The sequence below is a fragment of the Gossypium hirsutum genome, chromosome A12 (genome assembly GCF_007990345.1).
Source record: "Gossypium hirsutum isolate 1008001.06 chromosome A12, Gossypium_hirsutum_v2.1, whole genome shotgun sequence".
Classification (NCBI taxonomy): domain Eukaryota; kingdom Viridiplantae; phylum Streptophyta; class Magnoliopsida; order Malvales; family Malvaceae; genus Gossypium; species Gossypium hirsutum.
The window spans coordinates 65,747,563-65,761,592 of NC_053435.1; the positions used below are offsets into that span (position 1 = coordinate 65,747,563).

Sequence of the window (14,030 nt, forward strand, 5' to 3'; positions counted from 1 at the left end):
GGTCGAGTTAATGCAACCCTAGGTGTTAATTCGAGAAAGGTCTCAATTATTCATCTAGGGATTAGACGTTAATAGTCTTGAATAGGGATAATACGTAACTTAGGGATCTCTACGAAACAAGTTAAATGAATAAATCATCTGATTCGGAGGCAGAATAACAAGTACAGTTTAGGTGGATTTTTCCTTCGGTATTTTCTTATTCAATCGATTTTCCCAAAAGTAATTCCCCAATTCTATTCTCTGTGAGTTCTTAGTTTAGATAATTAGTTAGTTAAAAAAAACCCATTATTCTTAGGCTAGATAATAAAAAGACAGTCATTACTAGTACTTTAGTTCTTTTGGGTTCGACAATCCGGTCTTGCTAAAACTATACTACTATTCGATAGTACACTTGCCTACATCGCGATAATAGTTAGTCTCAAGAACGATTAATTTTAAATATTTTAAACCTATCATGAAAACCCGCGATCATTAGGTCTAACAGACTCGAATGTCAGTATTGTGGAAGAAGACATCCTGGCGAGTGTAGGATGAATGACTGAGTTTTTTTCAAATATGGTTCCCAAGAGCATTTTATCCGAGATTGCCCTAAGATGGCTGAGAAAGAACAATTTTAGAGGCAAGGCCGAGCAATACTACCAATAGGGGTAGGCCATCGAGAAATACCGGGAATGGAACTAACAGTAAAGGTGTGACAAAAGATACAGCCATGAGATCTGAGGCCAGAGCACCTTATGAAGCCTATGCCATTCGTGTTCGTGAGGATGCATCATCTCCTAATGTGATTACTAGTACATTTCTCTTTATGATACTAATGTTATGCATGATTGATCTTGGATCGACTCATTTTTTTTGTGACTTTGTATCTACTAAAATTCCTGTTAGTTTACTGGTTTGTGTTAATGCGTCAAACCCTTAGAAAATTGTAGTTTAGTTTGGAATTTTTTGATTCGAGTTACTATTTTTCGGCTGACTTATGTTGTTTCCATTTGATGAATTCGATGTTATTTTGGGTATGGACTGGTTGACTTTGCATGATGCCATAGTAATTGTAGATAGAAAACTGTTGAATTGAATCTGAAAATGGTGAGGTTCTTTGGTTGAACCGATGAATCAAGTGAATTGCCTATGGTGATTTCGTCTATGTCTGCTCAGAGGTATGTCAAGAAAGGTTGTGAAGCTTTCTGCTATGTGTTGAATACAGAGATTTCTGAATTGAAAGTTGATCAGTGCCATAGTCTGTGAATATCCAGATGTGTTCCCAAAAGAGTTGTTAGGGTTACCATCAGTCAAAGAAGCAGAGTTTGCTATTGATTTAGTACCTGATAAGTCATAATTTATACATATTTTTATCCATCCTTAGCATATTTTTGGATGAATTATCATCAGATTTGTGGATTTCGATGCTCCTAATCCTTTAATTTCATATTTTATACTTAGGTGAGCATATGAGAGTAAAAAAAGCGAGAAACGGGCCAAAAACAGAGAAATTGGGTCAACGTGGGAAATCGACACGGCCTGGACTTCCTCACACTGGTAGTTCACACATCCGGGTCTATTAACATATTGCAACACGACCTAATCCATACCACACAGCCGTGTCTATTTAGCAGACTTTAAACACAGCTTAAGCCACCTCACACGGGCGTGTCCCTGTCGAGCCCAAGTCTAGTTCTACTCGAAAAAAACCACTTTTGAGGGTTTTGAAGCATTCTAAACTTTATATAAACAGCCGAGGAGGCACCTAAGAGACACACAGAGTAGGAGGCAAGGAGTTACTCGAAGAAAGCCGATTGATCCATCTTAGAAGCCGGATTCTCCTTTAAGACTGAAGATCTCCCTTCAATTTCCTTCAGGGGTTTTTGGGTTTTCTTTATGTTTTGTTATTATTATTCTTCTGATATGTTTCCTTTTACACTTATGAACTAAGTCCCCTAAATAACTAAGGGGAATGAAACCTAAGACGGATCTTGTTATTATTTTCTAAATTATATGATAAAAACTTGTTTTGTTCTTAATTATGTGTTCTTAATTCTTGTTTTAATATTCCAGGATATTGATTCAAGTTTTGATGTGCTTATTTAGAGGAGCAAAAGTCCCTGTCTAAGAGTAAATCTAGCATAATTAAGCGGAGTTGGTTGCACCTCTAGACATAGGGCGACATAAAACTGCCAAATTAGGGTCAAACCTAATAAGGGAATCTATAGATCGAGTTAATGCAACACTAGGGGTTTTAATTAGAAAGAGATTTCAATTAATCAACCTAGGGTTAGACGTTGTTAGTCTCGAGAGAGATAATAATATAAATTTGGGATTTCTACGGATCAAGTCAAGTGAATAAATCGTCTAATTTAAAGTCAAGTAACAAGTGAAGTCTAGGTGGATTTTTCCTTGGGTATTGTCCAAATCAATCAGCTTTCCCAAAGTATTTCCCCAATTTTCTTCCTGTGCATTCTTAGTTTAATTAATTAGTTTAGATAAAGTAAATCCCCTTATTTTTAGGCTAGATAATAAAAAGAAAGTTAATACTATACTTTTAGTTCCTGTGGGTTCGACATTCCGGTCTTGCTATAAACTATACTACTGTTCGATAGGTGCGCTTGCCTTCATCGTTATAATACGATCAATCATAAATATAAAACTTGTCACGCATACATCAAGTTTTTGGTGTCGTTTTCGGGGAACTAAAATATTTGGAATGCTTATTTTTATTACTTTAGCCATTTATTTTTTTTGCAATTTAAATTTTATCTTAGTTTTGTTAATTTTACTAAATTTCTTTTATTTTCTTCTGATAGGTTTTTACAGTTTGTGACTAGAAGAAACCCGTCAGGAACATTACTTTTTGACAGTGAGATTGAAAGCATAGCTTGTAGAAATCGAAGAGAAATAAGGCAAAACCTAAGAAACATAGAGGAAGGAAAAGAGGAAGATATCTATAATACAACCGAGGAGATGGCTGAAAATCAGAATAATTAGCTTCCTCTTGTGGTTGCTGCAGATCCAATAAATCAGAATCCTACTCCTCGTACTATGTATGATTATGCTAAACTTATTTTAACAGGAGCTGAATCGAGTATAGTTAGACCTGTTATTACTGCAAATAATTTTGAACTGAAACCTAACACAATTCAAATGATACAACAGTTTGTTCAATTTGATTGTTTGTAGGACAAGGATCCAAACACTCATTTGGAAAATTTTCTAGAGCTTTGCGACACCTTTAAGATCAATGGTGTTTTTGACAATGCCATTTGCCTTCGGTTGTTTCCCTTTTTGTTGAGGAACAAAGCTAAATAGTGGTTGAACTCGTTACCACGAGGGTCAATCACAACTTGGGAACAAATGACCAAAATTTTTTTACTTAAATGTTTTCTGCCAGCTAAAATGACGAAGTTGAGGAATGATATCTCTTTTTTTGTGCAGATGGATCTAGAAATACTATGATGCATGGGAGAGATGCAAGGACCTATTACGAAGGTGCCCTCACCATGGGTTACCTCTATGGCTATAGGTTCAGACTTTTTACAACGGTGTGAACCCCTCAACAAGGCAACTTATTGACGCAGCCGCTGGTGGAACTTTAAACAACAAAACACTTGAAGAGGCTTACGAATTTATTAAAGAGATGTCACTGAATAACTGCCAATGGCAAGTCATGAGAACAAAGCCAACAAAAGCAGCTAATGTTTTCAACCTCGACGTGGTTACTATGCTATCTAACCACATAGAACTTTTAAATAAAAAGAGTGATAGTTTATATGGTTCTACTTAGGTACATCCAGTGATGAGGTGCGATGCAAATGGAGGAGAAGTGCACACAGAATATCAATCTTTCAACCCTAGCACCGAGGAGGAACAAGTCCAATATATGGGTAATAATAATTCTAGAGCTCAAAATAACCCATACAGTAACACTTATAATGCAGGTTGGAGGAACCATCCCAACTTCTCATAGGGTGGCCAAGGAAATCAAAGGCCACAACATCCCCCAAGCTTTTAACAACCACCTTACCAGTAGGAAAAGAAACTGAACCTTGAGGAGATGCTAACAAAATTTATCTCGATGTTAGAAACTCATTTTCAAAATACCGAGACAGCACTTAAGAAGCAACAAGCATTGATCCAAGGGCTCGAAGCCCAGATAGGCCAACTTTCCAAACTGATCTCTGAATGACCACAAGGTAGCTTGTCGAGTAATACTGAATCAAACTCAAGGGAACAACTCAATGCGATTACCGTTCAAGATAAGGAAGGGTTAGTCGAACCTGAACCAGAACCGAGGCAAGAAATTATGGTAAGTAAAGGTAAAGGTGAGGTGGACCACAATGAGCAAAAACTGGTAAGTAGAGAGTACAACCTCGTGTGCCATACCCCAGTACGACAAAGAAAGACCACACGAATGAACAATTTGGTAAATTCCTTAAATTATTAAAGAAACTACATATTAACTTACTGCTTATTGAAGCTCTTTCGCAGATGCTGAATGCAGTTAAATTTTTAAAGGAGCTTTTAGTAAATAAGTGGAAGTTGGATGAGGCGCTGCATGTAGAGTTGAACGTAGTTTGCTTAGCCATTCTGCAGAATAAGCTACCCAACAAGCTGAAAGATCCAGGGAGTTTTACGATTCCTTGTTTAATTGGTAGTTTAAACGTTAACAATGCTTTGGCTGATTTAGGGGCTAGTATTAATGTTATGCCCTATAAAATGTTTAAACAACTAGGTCTTAGGAAACCCAAACAAACAAGGATGAGCATTCAATTGGAAGATAAAACAATCAGATTTCCTAAGGGTATTATTGAAGATGTACTTGTTAAAATTGACAAATTTATATTTCCCATTGATTTTGTTGTTCTAGAATAGAAGAGGATGATGACGTGCCTTTAATTTTAGGAAAACCCTTTTAGCAACTGCTAGAACTGTTATTGATGTTGGTATAGGTGAACTCACACTTCGTGTGGGTGATGAAACAATCACTCTTCAATCTTGTAATTCGAGTAACACATCGAATATCGAGGGTGGTTGTATAAATTATGCTACTAATACTAATCATGTGGTGCAACCTTCTTTGCAGGAAACACGTTCGAGGAGCATACATGAGCGATGTTCAAGTAACAACAAAGGACCCATCTATGAAGAGCGAAGGCTACAAATTGAGGAACTAGATGAATGGCGTGCACAGAAACCAAGAACACACGATAAACCAAAACCATGCCATAACGGACTCAATGTTTCACCAAATCAACTTAAGGTTGGAGACAAAGTACTATTAGATGCAGCAGACCCTCGTATTACCACTTCTGAACCTAATGGAGCAACCCCTTTTACGGTACTTAACATTTTCCCATACGGTACAGTCGAGGTCACTCATTCCAAATTCGGCATGTTTAAGGTAAATAGTACTCTTCTAAAACATTATTTTGATAAAATTGATAGCAGGAATGAGGAGTGTAAACTCCTCACACCATCATGACCACGCAACAGAGAGGAAGTCTAGCTTAGACTATAAATAAGTGCTTCTCGAGAGGTAACTCGAGCACTAACGGTGTCAATTTCTTTAAATTTTAGTTTTTAACATCTAAATTACTAACTGAGTCATTGAACACAGGTTTTTCAAATCCACACAGCAAGGCACAAGGGCGTGCCTTAGCTGTGCTCATACCACGGGCGGTGACACTGCCGTGCTATACGGCCGTATGAAAACAAATCAAAATTTTTCCCCAACACGGGATTCAATACGTTGCCACGACCGTGGACAATCCTACCAAATCGACACGGGCGTGCGACACACCCGTGTCTATAAGCCGTGGTAGAAATTGAGAAATTAACACGGGCACACGACACTCCCGTGCCCAACACCCATGGTCTAAACTATCTGTGACACCCCTAATTTGACCCTAGTCGGGAAGTGGTTTTGGGACCGCTAAACTGAGTTGCAAAAATAATTGAATATAATATTTTATGTCTAAAATATGTGATCATGCATGTGTGAAATTTGAATGCTTTGATTTTTGTCAATTTGAATGTGTTTCTAAATAAAAAGGACTTATGTGAGAAGCTTTGAATATATGTGTGGCTTATTTTAAGTGATTAATTATTGAATGATGCAAATAAGTGGGTTTGCATGCCAATTTGCCACTTTTAATGCTAGTGGCTGGCCAAGCTCATAAGTATGGGCATTATATGCATGGTTTAATATTATTATATTTATTAGTGGTGAGAAATATGTAATAAAAAATGTATTAAATGAATTAAAGATGAATAAAAGAGTATGGGTAATAAAAATAATGTGTTAGTGGAGGAGAAATCAAAGTTGGTTTATTCCTCCATTGTCGTAGCTAGGAAAGGTGGAGAAGAAATTTCCTTTTGTTGTTAAAATTTTCGGCTAAGGAGATTGCTAGATTAAGGTATGTACAATGCTACTCTTGGAAATTCATGCATAAATTGAACGGTTAGTTTGAATTCTACCTATTTCATGGTTCAAATTTTTGTTATTTTGGAAGATTGAAATTCGGCCAAGGAGCTTGAAATTCTTAGTAGTTGTTTTGATGTCATTAGCATGGAAATTTATGTTGGATGTGTTGAATTTGCTAGTTGTTTTGGCTTGGAAGTTAAGGTTTAGTGTTTGATTATGTGATTGCCCGTATGTGTGATAGCCGAACATAGACTTTGTTTAAAGTCTTGGTCAAAGGCCGGTTAAGTGTTTTGGAAATGATTAAGCTAGGTGTTTGATCTTTTTGGTTCGGCATAGTACATAAAATGTTGCTAGATGGAGAAAAAATTCGGCCAGCAAGAGGTGTGCTAAGGCCGAATATAATTTTGTATATTAATGAGTAATGCATGTGTTGAATTGATGGAATGGAGAGGATGTTTTAATAGTGCATATATGTGTATTAGCCAAGTTTTGAACTTGAAACAAAATGGTATTTGGTCAATACAAGTGACCATACTTGTAGAATGTATTAAGTATGCAATCGGCCTCAATATAGACATGCATGTTCGACCACACGAATGAATGCGTAGATTGATGTTGTACATTCGGCTATAGGTAAGCATAATGATGATCCTATCTTGACTTAGACAATCGGCTCAAGGAGAATTTGTTAAGTGCTTAGTTAATTGATATTAGGTTAATGATGTGTGTATTTGGTCCTAAAGGTGCACATGAGGAAATGTTTGATTAATTGTACTAAATTGCTTAATGTGATTAAAAATGCGTATGACCATTTTGTATTTGAGCTAAAGGTGGCCATATGACCTATCAAATTCATTGTCATATTCGGCCATAAGCTAGCATAATGAGACTTTAATAAGTTAAATTTGTTTGAATTAGCTCAAGAGCTTAGAGGACCAAAGTTGGATAAAGGAAAGGAAAAAGTGATCGAATAGCCGCCGAAATCGTTCAACAACATCCGAGGTAAGTTTTAAGTGATTAAACGTTGAGTAAATTCAATTATAATAGCACATGATGATTTGACTTAATAATATATGATGTGGCCATGATATGTTCTAAGCTCAAATGGTAAGTTCTTAAGTGTTTGAGCTTGGGAATTTAAGGGTAATTTGAAATAGTCTGCTTAGGACAGCAGCAGTATTGTGACTTTAGAATATCACCATAAATTTATGGATTTGAATTAGAGGCTGAATGAGACGTGAAATTAAAGGTTAATGAGTCTGGTTTCTTATAAAAGAAACCGTGTAAGCAAAGGAATTTCCGATAATGAGATACTTAAAGTTGTGTGAGACAGCGCAGAATGACACTGTAATCCTCTGTTCTGTTTTTAGAAAATCATTATAAATTGTACAAAAATGGTTATAAGATAAAATTTATATGCTTAGACTCCTTAATGAGTCTAGTTTCAAATGAAATCAAATACAACACATTTTGAATTCTGTAAAATGAGAAATTTGATTCGTAGTGAAGAGTGGTCAGATTAGTCAAACAGTGAAACAGGGGAAACTTTAAGAAAAATCTGGTATTGATTAGCCAAACCTAAAATTCTGAAAATTTTATGGATGGAATATATACGAGTCTATATTCAGGAAAAATTAACGGAAAGTGATTTGGAGTTTTGTAGCTCCAGTTAAAAATAATTTAGTGACTATTGCTCAGGAAAAACAGCTTGTGCTGAATTTGAGATTGTGTTGTAAACCTTGATAAACTTGTTTTAGTTGCTCATAAGCTATTGATTAAACCCATACGTGAATTCTAAATTGTGATATTGGAAAATGATAGATGTAGATTCAGCCAAGACAGTGTGTATACGTGAAAGTATATGTGGTATGTGAAGTATATTTGGATAATTGTGATGTGAATACATGAAATCTATATTTTGATTTAGGATTCTATGTGATGGATGTGAACATGCATATATGAGATAAGGCCTAATGGCCGATGTGATGAATGTGAAAGTGTATATATGTGATAAGGCCTAATGGCCGATGTGATGAATGTGAAAGTGTATATATGTGATAAGGCCTAATGGCCGATGTGATGAATGTGAAAGTGTATATATATGTGATAAGGCCTAATGGCCGATGTGATGAATGTGAAAGTGTATATATGTGATAAGGCCTAATGGCCGATGTTGTGACACCCCTAATTTGACCCTAGTCGAAAAGTGGTTTCGGGACCACAAAATCAAGTCATAAAAATAATTAGCCGTCATATTTTATGACTATTATATGTGAATATGAATGTGTGAAAGTTTTAAGCTTTGATTTAGTAAATTGCATGTGAATTTAGTCGATGGGACTTATGTGTGACACTTTTAAAATGTGATAGTTAATCTATAAGGCTCAATTAGTGCATGTCATATGAATAAAGGGTTTGCATGTCAAATATCCCTTATGAATGAGTAGTGGCCGGCCATGGATGGGTCATTGAGGATAATATGAATTCTTTTATTAGCACTATGAGTTTAGAAAATAAAAGAATGAATTAAGAATGATAAAACATGAGGTGAGTGGGAGGAGAAACCAAAGTTGTCTCCCCCTTACTCCCCATTGCCGTGACTTGTGATAGGGGAGGAAAAACAAAATCCTTTCTTTGTTGTTCAACATGGCCGAATAGAAGAAACAAAGGAGGGGAAGAATTTTTGGTCACTTGAGTCATTAAAAAGGTTAGTATATTATGTCAAATTGTGAAATTTTAACTTGTTTTAGGTAAATAATTAATGGTTATATTCTATGCTTATTATTTGTGAATAAGTATGTGTAAAAATTTCATGTTTTAATTTTGTCATTTGGATGTGAAATTAGCTAAAAAGGACATATTTGAGAAACTTTAATAATATGATAGGCAAATGTGCAAGTGATTAAAATGTTAAATTACTAAAGTTGTGGACTTGCATGTCAAATGGCCCACTTTTAACATTAGTGGATGGTAATGATGTTATGATTTTGGCATTATGTGTATATTATATTTAGTAAATAATATTTAATAGTTTATAATTTGAAAACATGAATTAAATAAAAAAAGAATAGTGATAAAAACAAAGAAACTTTTCTCTTTGTTTTCTCTTATTGCCGTAACTAAGCAAGAAAGAAAGGAAAGAACACCAAAGGCACTCGGTCATTTGGTGTTGGGAATTAAGGTGAGATTTCATGTATTTTATTTTTAATTTTTGCGAAATGTTGTTAGTTTTGAAGCTCACAACATGACCCATATGTTAATTTTTGTGAATTTATTTCATAAAGCATTCGGTCATGGCTTCAAGGATTAGATTGTGGATGTTTTGATGATAAGTGTTTATGGATGAGGATAGACTAATTAAATTTGCTATGAGGGGCAAGTTTGAGTAAAATATCATTCGGTTATTAAAGTGAAGTATGAAACTTGTGCTTAATTGTGGAATGCTATAATTAAATTGCTAATATATGTTTATATACTTGCCGAATTTGAATTAAGGTGAAAGACGAGGTAAAGAATGAGTTTGAGTTGAAAATTTATAATTGTAATTAAATTGATAGCATATATTTTTATATTAGCCAAATATGTGCTAAAATGAGAAATGAAATGAAGGATTAAGTTTGAATATTATTTGAGTGGTCTCAAGTATTGAAGCAAGCCATGGCAAAATCTAGTTAATGGAAAAAGATGACATTCGGCCAAGGAAGTTTTGTGATAGTATTTTTTTGGCTAAGGATGCTTTGTATGTTATGCATGATGTGTTTAATGTCTTGATGAACAAGTAGTCATTAAATGAGGCTAAGCTTGTGAAATTATGAGTTTGGATGAATATATATATGCATTCGACAATGTGTAAAATATTGATTGTTTTAAATGGTTCGTAGTTAAGTGGAAATGGAAGCTTGATAATAAGAAAAAAATCTGTTAAGGATGAGTAAGAGGTATGTGCATTCGGCCATTAAACATGTGCTTAATTGTTGATGAATGGTTGTAAAGAAAATACATATAGGTCAAATATAGCCTTGGATAAGAAGATTTTTATGTATTGAATTTGTAACATGGTTATGCCGATTGTGAACATGTGATAAAGAATTATTCAAATGGTTGTTTAAATAATATTCGGTTTATTAGTATATGCATAATTAGTTAAAGTGTAAACTTTGCATGTGTATTAAAGGTTTTTATGTGATATTCAGCCTTGGGAAATCTAAGCTTATAAAGGTTTGAATGTTAATTGGGTTGTCTCTTTAATGGCCGAATGTGCTAAAAGCTAATGCATGATTTAGTTTAATCGATGTAATGATACAAATTATGATATTTACTTGTGGTTTTGAAGTATAGAAAATTTGTTAAGTTGATTAAGTGGTTGCCGAATGTGAAATTTAGGTAAGGAAATGTGTACAAATAATATTTGTATGGATAATTGGTTTAAAGGGGTCGGCATTATACATTGTTGATATGGTGTTATTAATGTAAAGCACTTTAGTATAGACGTATATACATATGGTCACTTAGAACGTATTGAGATGGCCGAATAAGACTAACGATGAGTATGCCTTGATTTTCTATAATACTTAGTAATTTGTTTAAGGTGATTAAAGATGTGTACGATTATTTTATATTGTACTAAAGAGAGTATTAATGCATGTTTGGTACTTGAGATGATTGAGGTGGTGATCTCGAAGCTAAATGTTATAAGGAATAAGTGTATTTTTGCAAACCGAATTATAATATAATCGAATGTGGTTTTACACAATAGTGATGTGATAAGTTTAAATTTGGTTCATTAGCTCAAGAACTCAAGGAAACGAAGTCGGATCGTGGAAAAAAGGGAAATTGGTCGAATAGTCGGAATTGACGTACATTAGCAATCGAGGTAAGTTTTAAGTATTAATGCCTATAATGTGATTGAGTATGATATGTTAAGCACATATTAAAAGAATCATAACTCTATTGTAAATCCTTATGCATATAGCCTAATGGTTATTATGAAGTATAGGTAAGTTATTGATATGATATGTTGCCAAATGGATATGATATTATGAAGTGCTGAAAGGATATGTCAGAAGAGTAAAATTGTGATAAACCTGCTCAGGACAGCAGTAGTAACATGAATTCAGAAAATCACCATAAATTCATGGATTTGAATTAGAGGCTGAATGAGACATGAAATTAAAGCTTAATGAGTCTAGTTTCTTATAAAAGAAACCGTGTAAACAAAGGAATTTCTGATAATGAGAAATTTGATTCGTAGTGAAAAGTGGTCAGATTAGTCAAACAGTGAAACAGGGGAAAACTTAAGAAAAATCTGGTGTTGATTGGCCCAACCTAAAATTCTGGAAATTTCATGGATGGAAGATATACGAGTCTATATTCAGGAAAAATTAACGGCAAGTGATTTGGAGTTTTGTAGCTCCATTTATAAACAATTTAGTGACCATTGCTCAGGAAAAAGCTCGTAGTGAATATGTGATGTTGTTGTAACATGGATAAAACTTGTTTTAGTTACTCATAAGCTATTGATTAAACCCATACTTGAATTCTAAATCGTGATATTGTAAGCTTATGATAATTCGAATATGAAATGATAGTATGGCGTAAAATTGAATTATTCATTGGAAAGTGATGGATGTAGATTCGGTCAAGCCCAAGTCTGCACATGATAGTATATGTGGTATGTGAAGTCTAATTGAATAAATGTGAAAGTGTATATGTGTGAATAGGGCCGAATGGCCAATGTGATGAAAGTGAACATGTATATGTGTGATAAGGCCGAATGGCCAATGTGATGAAAGTGAACATGTGTATGTGTGAATAGGGCCGAATGGCCAATGTGATGAATGTGAACATGCATATATGAGATAAGGCCGAATGGCCAATTGATGAATGTGAACATGCATATATGAGATAAGGCCGAATGGCCAATGTGATGAAAGTGAACATGTATATGTGTGATAAGGCCGAATGGCCAATGTGATGAAAGTGAACATGTGTAAATGTGATAAGTCCCGAAGGGCATTTGTGTCAGTACTATATCCGGTTAAAACCCCGCAGGCTTTATGCGAGAATATTATCACTGATTATGTCCGTAAGCTTCGTGCTTGTACTATATCCGGGCTCTAAAGACCCGATGACTGCGTGTGGGAATTTTGTCCGGGTAAGACTCGATAACTTCGTGTGGAGATTATGTCCGGGTAAGACTTCGTAATAAGAGTTGCTTATAAATATATTCAATGCGAAAGGTTAAACAGGTATGTACTCCAAGTCTATATGTGAGCTTGATGCACTAAATCATAAGGTAGTTATGTGATGCATGTGAGAGCAATCTATGAGACTACTCTTATGATTATGTGATATCGGATCAGTGTGAGAGGTGATGGGAAATCATACGAACAACTATGTTATAATTTGATTGTTATCTATTGCCACTGCTTAAAACTTACTAAGCATTGTAATGCTTACTCCGTTTACTCTGTCTCCTCTGTTTTATAGATCTCATTGCGAAGCTACAGGCTCGGGGATCGTCAGCAACTAGTCACACTATCACTATCCACGGTTTGGTACTGCTATGTTTTGGATTGTCTTATGGCACGTATAAAATAGACTAGTGGCGGAAGAATATTTTGGTTAATGTATATAGCCATGCGAAAATGGCTTACATATGTTTGAGCATAATGTTATAATCATTTGGTATGGAATAGTTAATCACTATCATAATTTGTGCTATTCATGCTAAAGGGGCTAGTTGAATCATGGAAACTATTAAATAGGTAAAGTCTACCTTAAAGGCAGATGTTGGCAGCAGCAGTGATGTAGATTTGGAAAATCACTAAAATAGTATGATTGGAATTAAATAATGAATAAATTATGTAAACGAACCTTGATGAATCTATTTTCACAGGGAAGTAACGAAACGATCATATGGACAGTATGTTAAGAGTTATTGAGGTTCTCGTGAGACAGGGCCAGAACGGTTTCTGGATTCCCTGTTCCGACTTTGGAGATTTATTATAAATTAACCAGAGATAATTAGGAGTCATGCCATATATGTACAGATTCCTCTCTGAGTCTAGTTTCTAAAGAAACAAACGACATCAGTATTGAAGCTCTGTGCAGGGAGATATCCAATTGTAATGCGCAAGGGTCAGTGTAGTCGATCCCTGTAACATGGGAGACTTTGACTAATAAACTGTACTAATTGGCCCGACCAAAAATTCTAGAAAAAATATGTAGATGGGCATATGAGTCTAGTTTCAGGGAAAAATCACGAAACTGATTTTCGAGTTGTGAAACTCAAGATATGATTTTTAAAGCGACTATTACGCAGATTGGCAGTGTCTGGAAAATTTTTAAAAAGTCTGTTAACACCTCGTGTTCGACTCCGGTGACGGTCTCGGGTTCGGGGTGTTACAATTTTATTGGTATCAGAGCAGGTTTAGTCGATTCTAGGACTAACGTAGCACGCGTGAGTCTATTTATACATGCCATAAAGTGATAAAATGATAGTGTGATGATTTTTGGCTATTAAAATGTGTTTGCTGTATTGTAATGAATCTTGATCCCGATCGAGCTGTAGCAAGCTTCTGACTATGAGAATTTGCGATATAACTTCATTTAG

At 35.1% G+C, this 14,030-nt stretch overlaps 1 non-coding gene across 1 annotated transcript; it reads right to left on the reverse strand.

The window, feature by feature from the left end:
- Positions 1-3,393: 3,393 nt before the first annotated feature.
- LOC121211687 (small nucleolar RNA R71) lies at positions 3,394-3,498 on the reverse strand. Its single transcript, XR_005906906.1, has one exon. It is a non-coding gene; the product is annotated as a small nucleolar RNA R71 (small nucleolar RNA).
- Positions 3,499-14,030: the final 10,532 nt, after the last annotated feature.